The 13,373-nt window shown below is 39.5% G+C and overlaps 1 long non-coding RNA gene across 1 annotated transcript; it reads left to right on the forward strand.

Annotated features, from left to right (window-relative positions):
- LOC102726090 (uncharacterized) lies at positions 1-4,022 on the forward strand. The gene is made up of 3 exons (XR_014147228.1): positions 1-199; positions 668-789; positions 2,815-4,022. It is a non-coding gene; the product is annotated as an uncharacterized LOC102726090 (long non-coding RNA).
- Positions 4,023-13,373: the final 9,351 nt, after the last annotated feature.

Consider the following 13,373-nt stretch of genomic DNA (forward strand, 5'->3'; position numbering starts at 1 on the left):
CAAGAAAACGAAGCAGCGTTGGAAAATGGAATTAAAAATGAGGAAAATACAGAACCAGGCGCTGAACCTGCTGAGAATGCTGATGATCCCAACAAAGATACAAGTGAAAATGCAGATGGCCAAAGTGATGAAAACAAGGAGGACTATACAATCCCAGATGAGTATAGAATTGGACCATATCAGCCCAATGTTCCTGTTGGTGAGATTTAAGGCTTTGTTCTTCCCCTCTCACCCTTCCCAAGTTCTTAGTACTTGGTCTTACATAAACTCTGATACCGTTTTAAGTTTTATTTCTCTGCAGAACAATTTGTAAATCTTAATTGACATATTCTTTCTTTTCCACTTAACCAGCTCTCCTCATTTTGTATTATCTTTTGTTACCATTTCACAATATGTTCTTGCTCCGCATAAAGGTTTCTGAGTATTTCACATTGCTTTTTTTTTTTTAATCTTTTATATTTTTGCCTTTTAAGAGTACAGTTAGGTGGGACCTTAAACATCAGTTAAGTACAATTAACTAATACGGTTTTTGTTTTGTTTTAGCTTAGGTTATATTGGACTTCTCACAAATATCTCATTCACATAATAATGACGGAAAAAAGATTTGAGAACACTAATTAAAATTTTCGATTTACTAAATTTGTAAGAATGTATGTTTGTGTTCTAGGTATAGACTATGTGATACCTAAAACAGGGTTTTACTGTAAGCTGTGTTCACTCTTTTATACAAATGAAGAAGTTGCAAAGAATACTCATTGCAGCAGCCTTCCTCATTATCAGAAATTAAAGGTAAGGCTGAATCTAAAGAGGAGAGTCCCTTTATGAAAATAGATCGTGTATATTTATGCAAAGTAAAATGTGTATGGTACCTTCTGTAGATCCATCACAATGCCTTATCCTGGAGATGACACTTTTATTTTTATTTTTTTTTTTTTTTTTAAGATTTTATTTATTTGACAGAGACAGTGAGGGTGGGAACACAAGCAGGGAGAGTGGGAGAGGGCGAAGCAGCCTTCCCGCAGAGCAGGGAGCCCGAGGCAGGGCTCAATCCCAGGGCCCTGGGATCACGACCTGAGCCAGAGGCAGATGCTTAACAACTGAGTCACCCAGGTGCCCCTGACACTTTTATTTCTTTGTTGATGGGCCTTAAGCAGTCTAATGAATTCTAGGAACTTCTGTTGAGCCTTTTTCTATAGTACATTCTAATTAAATAATTGAATAATTTTCTAGCCATGTTACAAATTCTGTTATAATTAAAGTTATCTAAATATTTCCAAATGGGTATTGGAATATAATTTCTCTTATTTGGAAGATTCTGGAGGCCTGAAAGCCAAGTGGAATAATAAGAAGCTTTTTCAACTTTGTGAAGTGCCATGTCCCTTCATACTTAATGATTTTTATATTGCCATTAAATTATTTATTAATAATGATACTCTGAGTTTTATGACCAGTGGGATATAAGGATAAATGAGTAAATAAAGCATAATGAAGCATAACAAATTCCTAGTTGGATATTTTGAAATTTGGTATTTTACTGACTTCTTTAAGAACTGAGTATTAAAACAGATAACTAGGGGAAAACTTGAAAGGAGTTAACTCATTAATTATAAATAACCTGGTTTTTTGCACTGTTTTATAGTAGAGAGCTATTGGAGTATTCCGTTACCAAACATGTTCTGTGTGTTGATTTAGATGGATAAAGATAGCCTGTGGGGGGGGTAGATAGCCTTGAATTTAGGAAATAATGCCAGTTCTTGGCTGTGTCACTAGTTTGAAATGAAATCAAATGAATCAGATGAAATCAAATGAAGGTGTTCTTTGCTACCTATATGTATCTTACATTTAGCATATGAAAAAAAAATGGTTTAATTCCATTAGTAGCAGAAATTGTGTATTACATGGAAGAGTATTGAAATAGAAAAGTTGTCTCTTAATGCTTGATACTTTATAAATGATATGCTATCTAATATTTTCTAGCTATTCTAATTTTCATTTGTTTATTGGAGGCGGCTCTCTTTATTACTTAATTTCTATTTTAAAGGAACTTTGTCAACTTCACTAAAATGTATTATGCAATATAATATTTTGCTAATGATAAATAACTTGATACTTTCCTGAGTGTTTTTTCCAATGCTTTTTAACCCTCTCATCAACTGGGAGTAACTGTAGAGTTGAGAAATTCTACCCAGAAGTAAAGAAACTTCGGATGTTTTAGATTTGGGGGGGAGGGTTACTTATTAATGTCTTAATATGTCCAAGAACTCTAGAAATTACAAGTGGAATACAGGGGTCACTGCTTTTGTAGGTGAGGTGGGGGTTTTTTTGGAACATAGCCGTAGTCATTCATTTAAGTATTGTTTATGGCTGGCTTTATTGCTGTAACAGAATTGAGTAGTTGAAATAAAGAGTGGCCCACAGACAAAATACTTACTACCTTTAAGAAAATGTTTCCCCACTTTAATGGAAGATGCACTATTTGAATAAACGCATGTTATTTTAATGCATGTAATTTTCTTGGAGCAGTGGCAGTTCTTCTATGCAAGTATGATCTTTGTTTTCTTATCTCTGTAAGTTAATGTTAATTTTAAGTTGAAATAACCTTTTTTCACATTTTACCATTTTTTTCATGTCTTATGTACTGTGATCTAGTTTTGTATACTGACTTAAGAATAACTGAATCTTTAAAAACAACTGATAATGTTACAGTTAAATTACATTCAAATTCATAAACTTTGATAGAATATTTTATTTTGGAGTTCATCCATTTAGTTTTTCTTAGGTGACTTAATCCTTGTAATTTTTTTTTCTTTTCAGAAATTTCTGAATAAATTGGCAGAAGAACGCAGGCAGAAGAAGGAAGCTTAAGATGTGCAAGAAGCTTAACGATTTCAAAGAAAATAATGGTTCTTTGTTTTTAATGTTAACCTTTTTTAAATATAATACTGATAGTTAGAAGAAAACTATTGTACTCTTTTGTTTTAGTGGAAAAATAATAGATGTCTGTTCATGTGTTAAGTGTTACAGCAAAAATACATATACGGTTAAGTTAATGAAGAATTGTTTTTGTTTTATCAGAATGGTAACAGACCGAAGTACTTTGTAGAGACTGACTCGCTACTTAAGACAACTTGCACCACTAAGAAAAAAGATGTAGAATCATTCAGAGAAATGAAATTTAGTTCCAAGCTTCAAAGAAATGTCAAAACTTTTGATTCCATTCAATAAAGAACAAAACCAATTGTATTTTTATTACTTTCATCTGAAACATTCCACATTTTAATCTGAGCCTTGCAGACTTTTCATTTGGAGTTTGAAGCTTTTTGGGTTGCTTTTTATTTGGAGATCTTCATTAATAATGAGATTGGCAATTAAAAAGCAGGTGCAGTTTTCTTTTAATGTCATGCTGTTGTTTAGGTAATAAGAAATACTAAGTAATTGGCTTTAGATTTTTGTAATTTTTTCCCCTAAGTTCCTGCTAGATTTCGTATTCTAGTAGTCAATGTATTTTCAGTGAAATGTAAAAATATTCCCGTTCTCTTTGAGCAGTATTAATTTCTTGAGATCTTATTGCTTGTCACTTGAATCCTGTAGCTGTCATACATCTGGTATAAGCAACATTTGATTTTTGAAGTGTGTAGACCATCTCTTCATATTTCAAGATGTAATTTTACATTTCTGCATTTTAAAAACAGTTTGGCCATAATCTAGACGCACGCTTCTAATTCATATACCTGCACATGTGACCTTTGTGAACAGAAATTTGCATGTATAATCTGTGTTTACTTGTAACTTTCTGGTAATATACTGCTTATATCTGTGGATTCAAGTTTCTGAAGTGAATACCAATAAAAAAAAAACCTAGGCCATGTTCATTGGTTATACATGTTTGGAATGTTAACCAATATTTTTGTCGGTTGTGGTTTTTATTCACTGTTACACTTTTTTGCATGCTTTAACAAATTATTACATTTTTAATCTAGAGTGTTCTAAAGACTGCTACTAAAGATCTGAGTTTTAAAGTTTTTGGTGCTGGTGGATTTCTTGTTCCTGTTACATAAAAATCGGGCTATTTGTGGTCTTTAAAAACCTTCGGAGGTTAAAACGCTAAGGGTGAAGAAATGGCAAAAGCTCATGTTTAGACCTGTCTAAGTATCAAACAATAAAATTGGAAATAACATGGAATATCAAGAATTAGTCCTACCAGCTTTTCAAAATCTTTCAGGGTTCTTGGTGTAAGGGATTTACCTATTGTCAAAAAACATTTTTAATTTTAAGAAAAACAACTTAATAGGAATTCTCTTTGGAACTCTTAGGTCTGAATGTGTTTAAGGGATATATCAAAATTTCATGGTGTATCTCTGAAAGGCAGTTAACATTTTCTTAATGTGACATGCACAAAAAATCCTCGCCAGTTTATTTCTGCAGTTTAATATTGGCCTTTACTAATTACCCACTTTTGTTTAATTCCAACTGTTAACTAACAGCAAGCAACAGAAAACGTGTGTGCATTGGAATCCCTAATTGTTTCCTATCAGTGATAGCTTTTTTTCGTAGGTCCGACATTGTTGGCTGTAGCAAGCTGTAGAAGAGAAAGTTCAGTATCTTCATTTGATAACATTTAGAAAGCAAAAATTTTCATAAGTAAGCTATTAGTATTTCCCAGATTATGGCAGACCTTTTTTCATAGGAATGTTTTCACTTAAACCTGGTATAAAGTTGAAGAACGTTGTTACCAGTATCATTTTAGCCTTCAGTTTAATCTTAGGTTAATCCTCTGTGAAGGAAACCTTTAAAAACACCTTGAGTATGTATTACTATTTTTTTAAGCCTGTTGCTGGTAAATTTGGGATTTGATCGTGACTGATAAAGGCATGAGTTGGCTAGCTATATTGTAAAAGTTTGATTTGAAATTTCATTAATGAGGAACAGGAATTTCTGGCCACAGAGTACACTGACTTCCTGTAGAGTCTAAATAATAAAATTCTAAGGAAATTTTTTAGGTTATATCCATTCTCTTGAATTCTTCTAAGAGGGATGGCTTTCCTCACCCAGTGATGTGGAACACAAAATGCACCCTGTTAAGTATTAATGGCAGATATTAGAGTTACAGGGGAAGAATACCCTTAATTTTTGTCTAGCTTTGTTCACAGTGGATTTCAGTGGCTTTGAACAGTAAAATGTAGTATTACCTGAATGAAAATTGTGAGAAAAACAGGCTGGTGGTGGGGGTGCCTGGGTGGTACAGTAAGTTAAGCATCTGGCTCTTAGTTTTGGCTCAGGTGTGATCTCAGGGCCATGAGGGATCCCTGCATTGTGCTCAGCATGGAATCTGGTTGGGATTCGCTCTCCCTCTCCCTTTGCCCCCCTCCTCCCCCACCTCTCAGGCTCTCTCTTTCAAATAACCTTAAAAGGAGGCTGATGTAGTGGAATCTGCAGGAATACTGTAGAACAATTTTTTAAAAATCAGAATCGGGTGCCTGGCTGACTCAGTGAAACATGCAAACTCGATCTTGGGATTGTGAGTTTGAGTCCCACGTTGGGTGTAGAGATTACCAAAAAAATTGTTTAAAAAAAATCAGAGCAGTAAAGTGTTTGGTCCAGTCTGTGTGGGTTATTTAACATAATTTGCACTATGGCTAGGAGCAGTTCTGTGTGCTCTTTTATTGGTCTCCATTACAGAATATGGCTTAGTATAGCTAAAAGCTCAAGTATTGAATGGTAATGCATTTAGGATTGGGTATTCCCTGGCAACTCTGAGCTGTTTGCTGAGCTGGAGTTTAAAATGCCCTCTCCGGGGCACCTGGCTGGCTCTGTGGGTAGGGCTTTTAAGAGACAGCACAAGCTGGTGGGGGAAGGGCAGAGGGAGAGCCCAAAGCAGGAGTGGATCCTGAAGCAGGGCTCAGTCTCATAATCCTGTGATCATGACCGGAGCCAACATCGAGAGATGGACACTTACGCGACTGAGCCACCCAGGCGCCCCAAAAATAAGATCTCTCTTAAATAAAATACCCTTTCACTTTGATGCAAGTCCTATGACGGGTGAGGCCAAGATTTCTTAGGGTCAGCATTAGTATACAAACAAAATGATTGTTTTCCTTTAGTGGTTCTCAAATGTTAGCATGCATCAGAATTATCTGGAGGCTTCGTTAAAATGTGGATGGGGTCCACTAGAATTTCCACTTCGCTAGGTTTTGGGTGGGTCTTGATAATTTCCATTTTAAACAAGTTACCAGGTGATGGTGGTATCAAGCGAAGAAGCTACACTTTGAGAATGATAGTTTTACCTGTAGCCAAAGAAGTATTTAGGCTAGGGAGTTGTAATCATGCCTGCTTCAGGTACTCTTGCTTGAGGTACTGCTTTTGTTACTGTTCCAAACCTAGAACTAGGGGAAATGCTAGAAAATAATCACCATTTGAAACCTATGCAAAGAATTAAAAAACACACCAATGGGGAGTGGTTCAGTCAGTTGAGTGACTCTTGGGTTTCAGCTCAGGTTATGATCTCAGGCCCTGGGGGACTCCCCCCCCCCCCCACCACCGCTCACACTCTTTCAAAACTGAATTTTAAAAACCCACCAATGGAAGATACCCCATTTCAGAGCCCTAGGTACTGCTTTCCCAGATATCTTTTTTTTTTAAGATTTTTTTTTTAATTTTTTTTTTTTTTTAAGATTTTATTTATTTGCGAGAGAGACCATGGGAGACAGAGAGCATGAGAGGGAGGAGGGTCAGAGGGAGAAGCAGACTCCCTGCTGAGCAGGGAACCCGATGTGGGACTCAATCCTGGGACTCCAGGATCATGACCTGAGCTGAAGGCAGTTGCTTAACCAACTGAGCCACCCAGGCGCCCTTTTTTTTTTTTAAGATTTTATTTGACAGAGCGGCAGGGAGAGGGAGAAGCAGGCTTCCCGCTGAGCAGGGAGCCTGATGTGGGACTCGATCCCAGGACCCTGGGATCATGACCCAAGCCGAAGGCAGACACTTAACCGACTGAGCCACCCAGGTGCCCCTCCCAGATGTGTCTTGTCTTTTGCTCGGAACATTGAAGTCTTGTAATTTTCTGGGAACTGGCTACAACCAGATGTTTCAAGGAAAGTTACTGGGGCAGAAACATGATGAAGTCTTGGGAATTCACTACTTTGCCTAGCTAAATGTTTCTTTTCCCACTGCATCACTTAATAACATAGGAACTAATGATAAGGCTTGGTAACAACTAGTTGAAGTTTCAAGTGAATGGGAAAATGGAAATGGCTACCTCATCACTCAAGTACATCTAACTTGCTGATAAACTATAGTTGATACTGGGTGGAGCTCAAAGTACTAGGTAAAAGATAAAACTGTATTAAATTACAGACAGACTGAAAAAGTACGGGTGAGGATTGTTGGAAGGTAATTTTTAAGACCATGTTAACATACTTAAAGGATTTATGTTTAAGATTTTTAGCCCTGGCTTTTCTGTGAACCTGAAGTTCTAGCCTTAGAAAGTTTTATAATTTCCACACAATTTAAGAACTCTGTAAAGATGTACAATAGGAAATAGGAAAACAGTGTGAAAAGGAAAGGCGGTCTATATTGGGGCTAGTAGACCAAAAAATGGACATTAGGTGCCCACCCCAAGTAAACTTGGAGTGAGAATGGCATTAAGTACAGCTTTAATGACCTCTAATCCATGATGTCCTTGTGCTTCATGCATGGTAGCATTGATGAAGTATTGGTTCTAAAGACCTGATGCGGGGTGCCTGGGTGGCTCAGATGGTTAAGCATCTGCCTTCTGCTCAGGTCGTGGTCTCAGGGTCCTGGGATCGAGCCCCGCGTCAGGCTCCCTGCTCAGTGGGAAGCCCGCTTCTCTCTCTCCCTCTATGACTCCCCCCTGCTTGTTCTCTCTCTCTCTCTCTGTCAAATAAAATCTTTTAAAAAAATAAATAAAAGGGGCACCTGGGTGGCTCAGTCGTTAGGCATCTGCCTTCAGCTCAGGTCATGATCCCAGGGTCCTGGGATTGAGCCCTGCATTGGGCTCCTTGCCCCGCAGGAAGCCTGCTTCTCCCTCTCCCACTCCCCCTGCTTGTGTTCCCTCTCTTGCTGTGTCTCTCTCTGTCAAATAAAATCTTTAAAAAAAAAAAAATTAAAAATATGAAAACCTGATGCAAATGGGCTGTGCCAAGACCATCAGGAATGTCCCACCTTTCATTAGGACAGTACTCAAGTTTAAATCATTGCATTTGCCTACTGTAAAGCAGGACTAATTCTTACGTGCTCAATTTTGCCAGGGTAGTTAACTCAGAAGTAGTGGTTTCTTGTTGGCTATTTGACTCTTGAGTTTTTTTTTTTTTAAAGATTTTATTTATTTATTTGAGACAGAGAGAATGAGAGAGACAGAGAGCACATGAGAGGGGGGAGGGTCAGAGGGAGAAGCAGGCTCCCTGCCGAGCAGGGAGCCCGATGCGGAACTCGATCCAGGGACTCCAGGATCATGACCCGAGCCGAAGGCAGTCGCTTAACCAATTGAGCCACCCAGGCGCCCTGACTCTTGAGATTTAAATGACTTTTTTTCTTCACTTTTAAGAGTTGGGTGCCTGGGTGGCTCAGTCGGTAGAGCATGCATCTCTTGATCTCAGGGTTCTAAGTTCGAGCTTCATGTTGGGTGTAGAGATTATTTCAAAATCTTAAAAAGAAGTTGGCTATGAACATCAAAAGGCATTAGCAATCAGATTCTGGCTACTTTCTTGGCAACTACAAGTCTATATGGACTTCCTTTTTCTTATTACTCCACTTTTATCAGGGTAATCCCCAGTTTCTGCTCTTTTGTGTGTGAGTTCTGTAGTTTATTTTGTGGTGTCATGAGGGCCTGTGGGGGAAGGTATGGCAGTTTATTATTAGTGTGGTGGATAGTGAAGCTGTAGTGGTACCTCCTAATTCATGTTCCTGATTGTGGCTACTTCTCACAAGCACCAGGTGTGTCTGGCTTTTTTTTTTTTTTAAGATTTTATTTGAGAGAAAGCAAGAGCACAAGGAGGGGAGGGGCAGAGGGAGAGGAGAGGGAGAAGCAGACTCCCCACTGAGCTCAGGGCTCCATCCCAGGGGCTCTATCCCAGGACCCTGAGATCATGACCCAAGCCAAAGTCAGACGCTGAGCCGACTGAGCCCCTCAGACACTCAACCAGCTGAGCCACCCAGGTGCCCACTGACCAGTCTCATCAGCTGGGAAGGGCTTGGCCCAACCTGGAGGAATTGCCTCTGCCCTTCCAGTATTCTGCAATACGGAGGCACACATCACCCTTCTGCAAAAACCTTTACCTACTCCACATCTACACCTTAGTGTCTAAGTCCTGGTCATCCTGCCTACTCAGCCTGTACAAATTTGATCCTCCTTTTAATTCAGAATAGTTTTTTGTTTCTTTTTGGGATTCTTTTGGTTAAATACACATAACAATTTATCGTCATAACCATTCTTAAGTACACAGTTCAGTGGTATTACATCCACTTTGTTCTGCAACCATATCCATCCCCATAACTCTTCCATCTTATAAAACTGAAACTACGTATTAAGGAAAAACTCTCCATCCACCCCTTCTCCCGGCCCCTCGCAATCATAATTTGTTTTTATGATTTTGACTATCATAGAAGTGGAATCCTACAGTATCTAAGTTTCATCCGTGATGTAGCATATTGCAGAATTTCCTCCTCAGAGGCTGAGTAATACTTCATTGTATATATATGCCATACTTTGCTTATCCATTCACCTGTTGATAGACATCGGTTGCTTCCACATTTTACCTGTTAGTAATGCTGCTATGAACATGGATGTACAAATAGAGGTCTTCGAGACCCTGCTTTCAGTTCTTTTGGGTATATATCCTGAAGTTGTATTGCTGGATCATATGGTAATGTTAGATTTTTGAGGAACCTCCATACTGTTTTCCACAGCAGCTGTACCATATTACATTTCCACCAACTGCACAAAGGTTCCAGTTTTTCTACATTCTCACCAACACTTGTTATCTTTTGCTTATTTGAATGTAGCTATCCTAATGGGTGTGAGGTAGTAACAACTTTTCTAGGAAAAGATCATGCCAGTTACTGCCTTGTGTATCAGTGTTTAGGACCATGCTGGCACATAGCACGCATTCAAAATTTGTTGCATGATGCTTTTGTATCCTCACCTGAATTGTAAATATTCAGAGCAGGAACCATTGCTTACCCCCACAGTGCTAGGCCTTACTAAAGATTAAGTAATGCTGGGATACATACTCTTCCCAGCTTCCACATGATACAAATGAGCATAGAGATGAGACCATTACCAAACTGCTACAGAAACATAAGGTAGGGCGCCTGGGTGGCTCAGTTGTTACGTGTCTGCCTTCGGCTCAGGTCATGATCCCAGGGTTCTGGGATCGAGTCCCGCATCGGGCTCCCTGCTCAGCGGGGAGCCTGCTTCTCCCTCCCCCTCTGCTCCTGCTTGTGTCCCCTCTCTCACTGTGTCTCTCCCTGTCAAATAAATAAAATCTTAAAAAAAAGAAACATAAGGTAGATTTTATTTGAGGTATGATTTTTTTCCTCTTTATAAATGCAATTGGGAATTCAGACTATAAAAAATATACAGAAGACAGTAAATCTTCCAGAATCTGAGATACTGTTTATTCTGTTTTGAAATGTAGAGCTATTGCTATTATAGATAATGCTATTCAATCATATTTGCATTTATATCCACCTGCTTATTTTTGCATATATAATTTTAGAAGATTATATGTGCTATTTTGCAGCCTTTTTAATTTTTTTTTATAAGATTTGAGAGAGTGAGGGGAGGGTCAGAGGGAGAGAATCTTCATGCAAACTCCCCGCTGAGCACAGAGCCTGATGTGGGGCTGTCTTGCAACTCCAAATGGATCTCAGAATCCATGAGATGATGATCCCAGTGAAAACCAAGAGTTGGACGCTCAACTGACTGAGCCACCCAGGCGCCCCTTGCAGCTTAAAAAAAAAAAAAAAAAAAGCATCAAACCCTACCAAGAGATATACATCTTTTTTTTTTTAAGATTTTATTTATTTATTTGAGAGAGAGCACACAAGCAGGGGGTAAGGAAGAGGGAGAAGCAAACTCCCTGCTGAGCAGGGAGCCCCATGTGGGACTAGATCCCAGGACTGTGGAATCATGACCTGAGCCAAAGGCAGACACTTAACTGACTGAGCCACCCAGGCATCCAGGATACACATCTTTTTAATAACTAATGTTTTACTCTGTTACACCATAATTCATTTGACCAATTCCATATTGATAGGTTTTTTGTTTCTGTGGAAGCCTTACATGTCCCTACATAGGTCTATCTTCTTTGGGCAAATTCCTATACATGGGAGTGTTTGAGTCAGAAGATCTGCCCATTTTACATTTTGATAAAAAGTCTGCAGGAATGGGGTGCCTGGCTGGCTCAGTTGGTAGAGCATGCGACTCCTGATCTTAGGGTCCTGAGTTCAAGCTCCACATTGGGCATGGATCCTACTTTAAAAAAAAAAAAAAAAGTAAAGTCTGCAGGAAGTTGGTAGTTTACACTGGGAGCTTATTCACAGCCATCCTGGGCCTTCATTACTATACTTTCCTGATTCCTACTTCAACTTCCATCTCAAGTTAGGATTCATTTTACTAACTGAACCAAACAGAAGAATTTCTGCAGTGTCTTTAAACTGGATCTCTAATAGTCTCATTGAAGTGTCTGTCCTTACCATTGGCAAATTGTTAGCCTCTGCTCTACTAACAGCACTTTCCATGCAAGACCATCACCACCACCGTCCAGACATAGTATGAACATTATGCAAATGAGCACAGGGTTCTTGGAAGGAAGGATAGCCAGAGGATATCAAGGAAGTACTCTGGGCCCATCAAGCTTTCCCAGCCACAATGGTGAACTCCCACTGTGAGCTGGAAATCGTATTTGAACTATATACCGAATTTTTTCTTTAAGTAAGTTCTGTCCCCAAGGTGGGGCTCGAACTCACAACCGACAAATCAGGAGTTGCATGTTCTACCAATTGAGCCAGTCAGGTGCCCCAGAAATTGAGATCTTAACCCCTTTGAGAAAATGAATGTAAGCCTTTGAATGGTTCAGATGAAAACAAACCAGGGGGGCGCCTGGGAGGTTCAGTTGGTTAAGCGTCTGTCTGCCTTCGGCTCAGGTCATGATCCCAGGGTCCTGGGATGGAGCCCCGCGTTGGGCTCTCTGCTCAGCAGGGAGTCTGCTTCTCCCTCTCCCTCTGCCCCTGCTCCTGCTCTCTCACACACTCTCTAACAAAATATTTTAAAAAAACAACATGGGGCGCCTGGGTGGCTCAGTTGGTTAAGCGACTGCCTTCGGCTCAGGTCATGATCCTGGAGTCCGGAATCAAGTCCCACATCAGGCTCACCGCTCAGCAGGGAGTCTGCTTCTCCCTCTGACCCTCCCCCCCCTGCTCTCTCTATCTCATTCTCTCTCTCAAATAAATAAATAAAATCTTTTTAAAAAAAAACAACTGGGATTGGGGTGCCTGGGTGGCTCCCTTCGTTGGGCATCTGACTCTTGGTTTTGGCTCAGGTCATGATCTCATGGGTCGTGGGATCAAGCCCTGAGTTGGGCTCCACACTCAGTGGGGAATCTGCTTGAAGATTCTCTTCCTCTGCCCTTATCCCTGTGCATGCTCCCTAATAAATAAATTTTTTAAAAAAACCACACACACCAGGATTTATGAAAAATACTTTTTCAATGTAATCAAGTAGTTTACTAAGTCACAAATTCTAATCTTTTCATGATTAGCTTCTGAGTGTCTGGTCAACTACAGATAATGTAAACTCCACCTATTTTGATTTTGTTTTCCTCCCTCCTCCTGTTCATGCCTCTTCCAGCCTCAGGTTGATAGTTTATCTTTCACGTTCCCTGGATGAATCATACTCTGCAGACCTGTAAAACAGCACCATCTCCTTCCTCCCAGAGCTGTTTGCTCAGCAAGCATCAAAGCCAAACCCTTCCTCCCAGTTTAGGCTACAGATCTGAAAATGTGGCCAAAGAGGTTCACCCAGGGGCTATGACAGAACAACTGTGTTCTCACTTCTTTGGGCCTTTGGAAAACCAACCTAAAGCAGACTTTTTTTTTTTTAAGCAGACTTTCAATGAATGTAATGGACCTAAAGATGAGTAAGCCCTCTTCTGGATTCCTTCCCATGGAGGGAACCATTTTTCTTTCCTTAGTTTTAGTAGATACTAAAAGCATGTTTGTTGTTTTTTTTAAGTAAGCTCTACACCCAATGTGGGGCTTGAACTCACGACCCCAAAGAGTTGCACGCTCTATCGACTGACCCAGCCAGGTGTCCCTTTTGTGCTTTAATATTCAAATTTTACCAGAGTAAAAAG

This window comes from Leptonychotes weddellii, chromosome 7 (genome assembly GCF_054177405.1).
Source record: "Leptonychotes weddellii isolate Sample4059 chromosome 7, ASM5417740v2, whole genome shotgun sequence".
Classification (NCBI taxonomy): domain Eukaryota; kingdom Metazoa; phylum Chordata; class Mammalia; order Carnivora; family Phocidae; genus Leptonychotes; species Leptonychotes weddellii.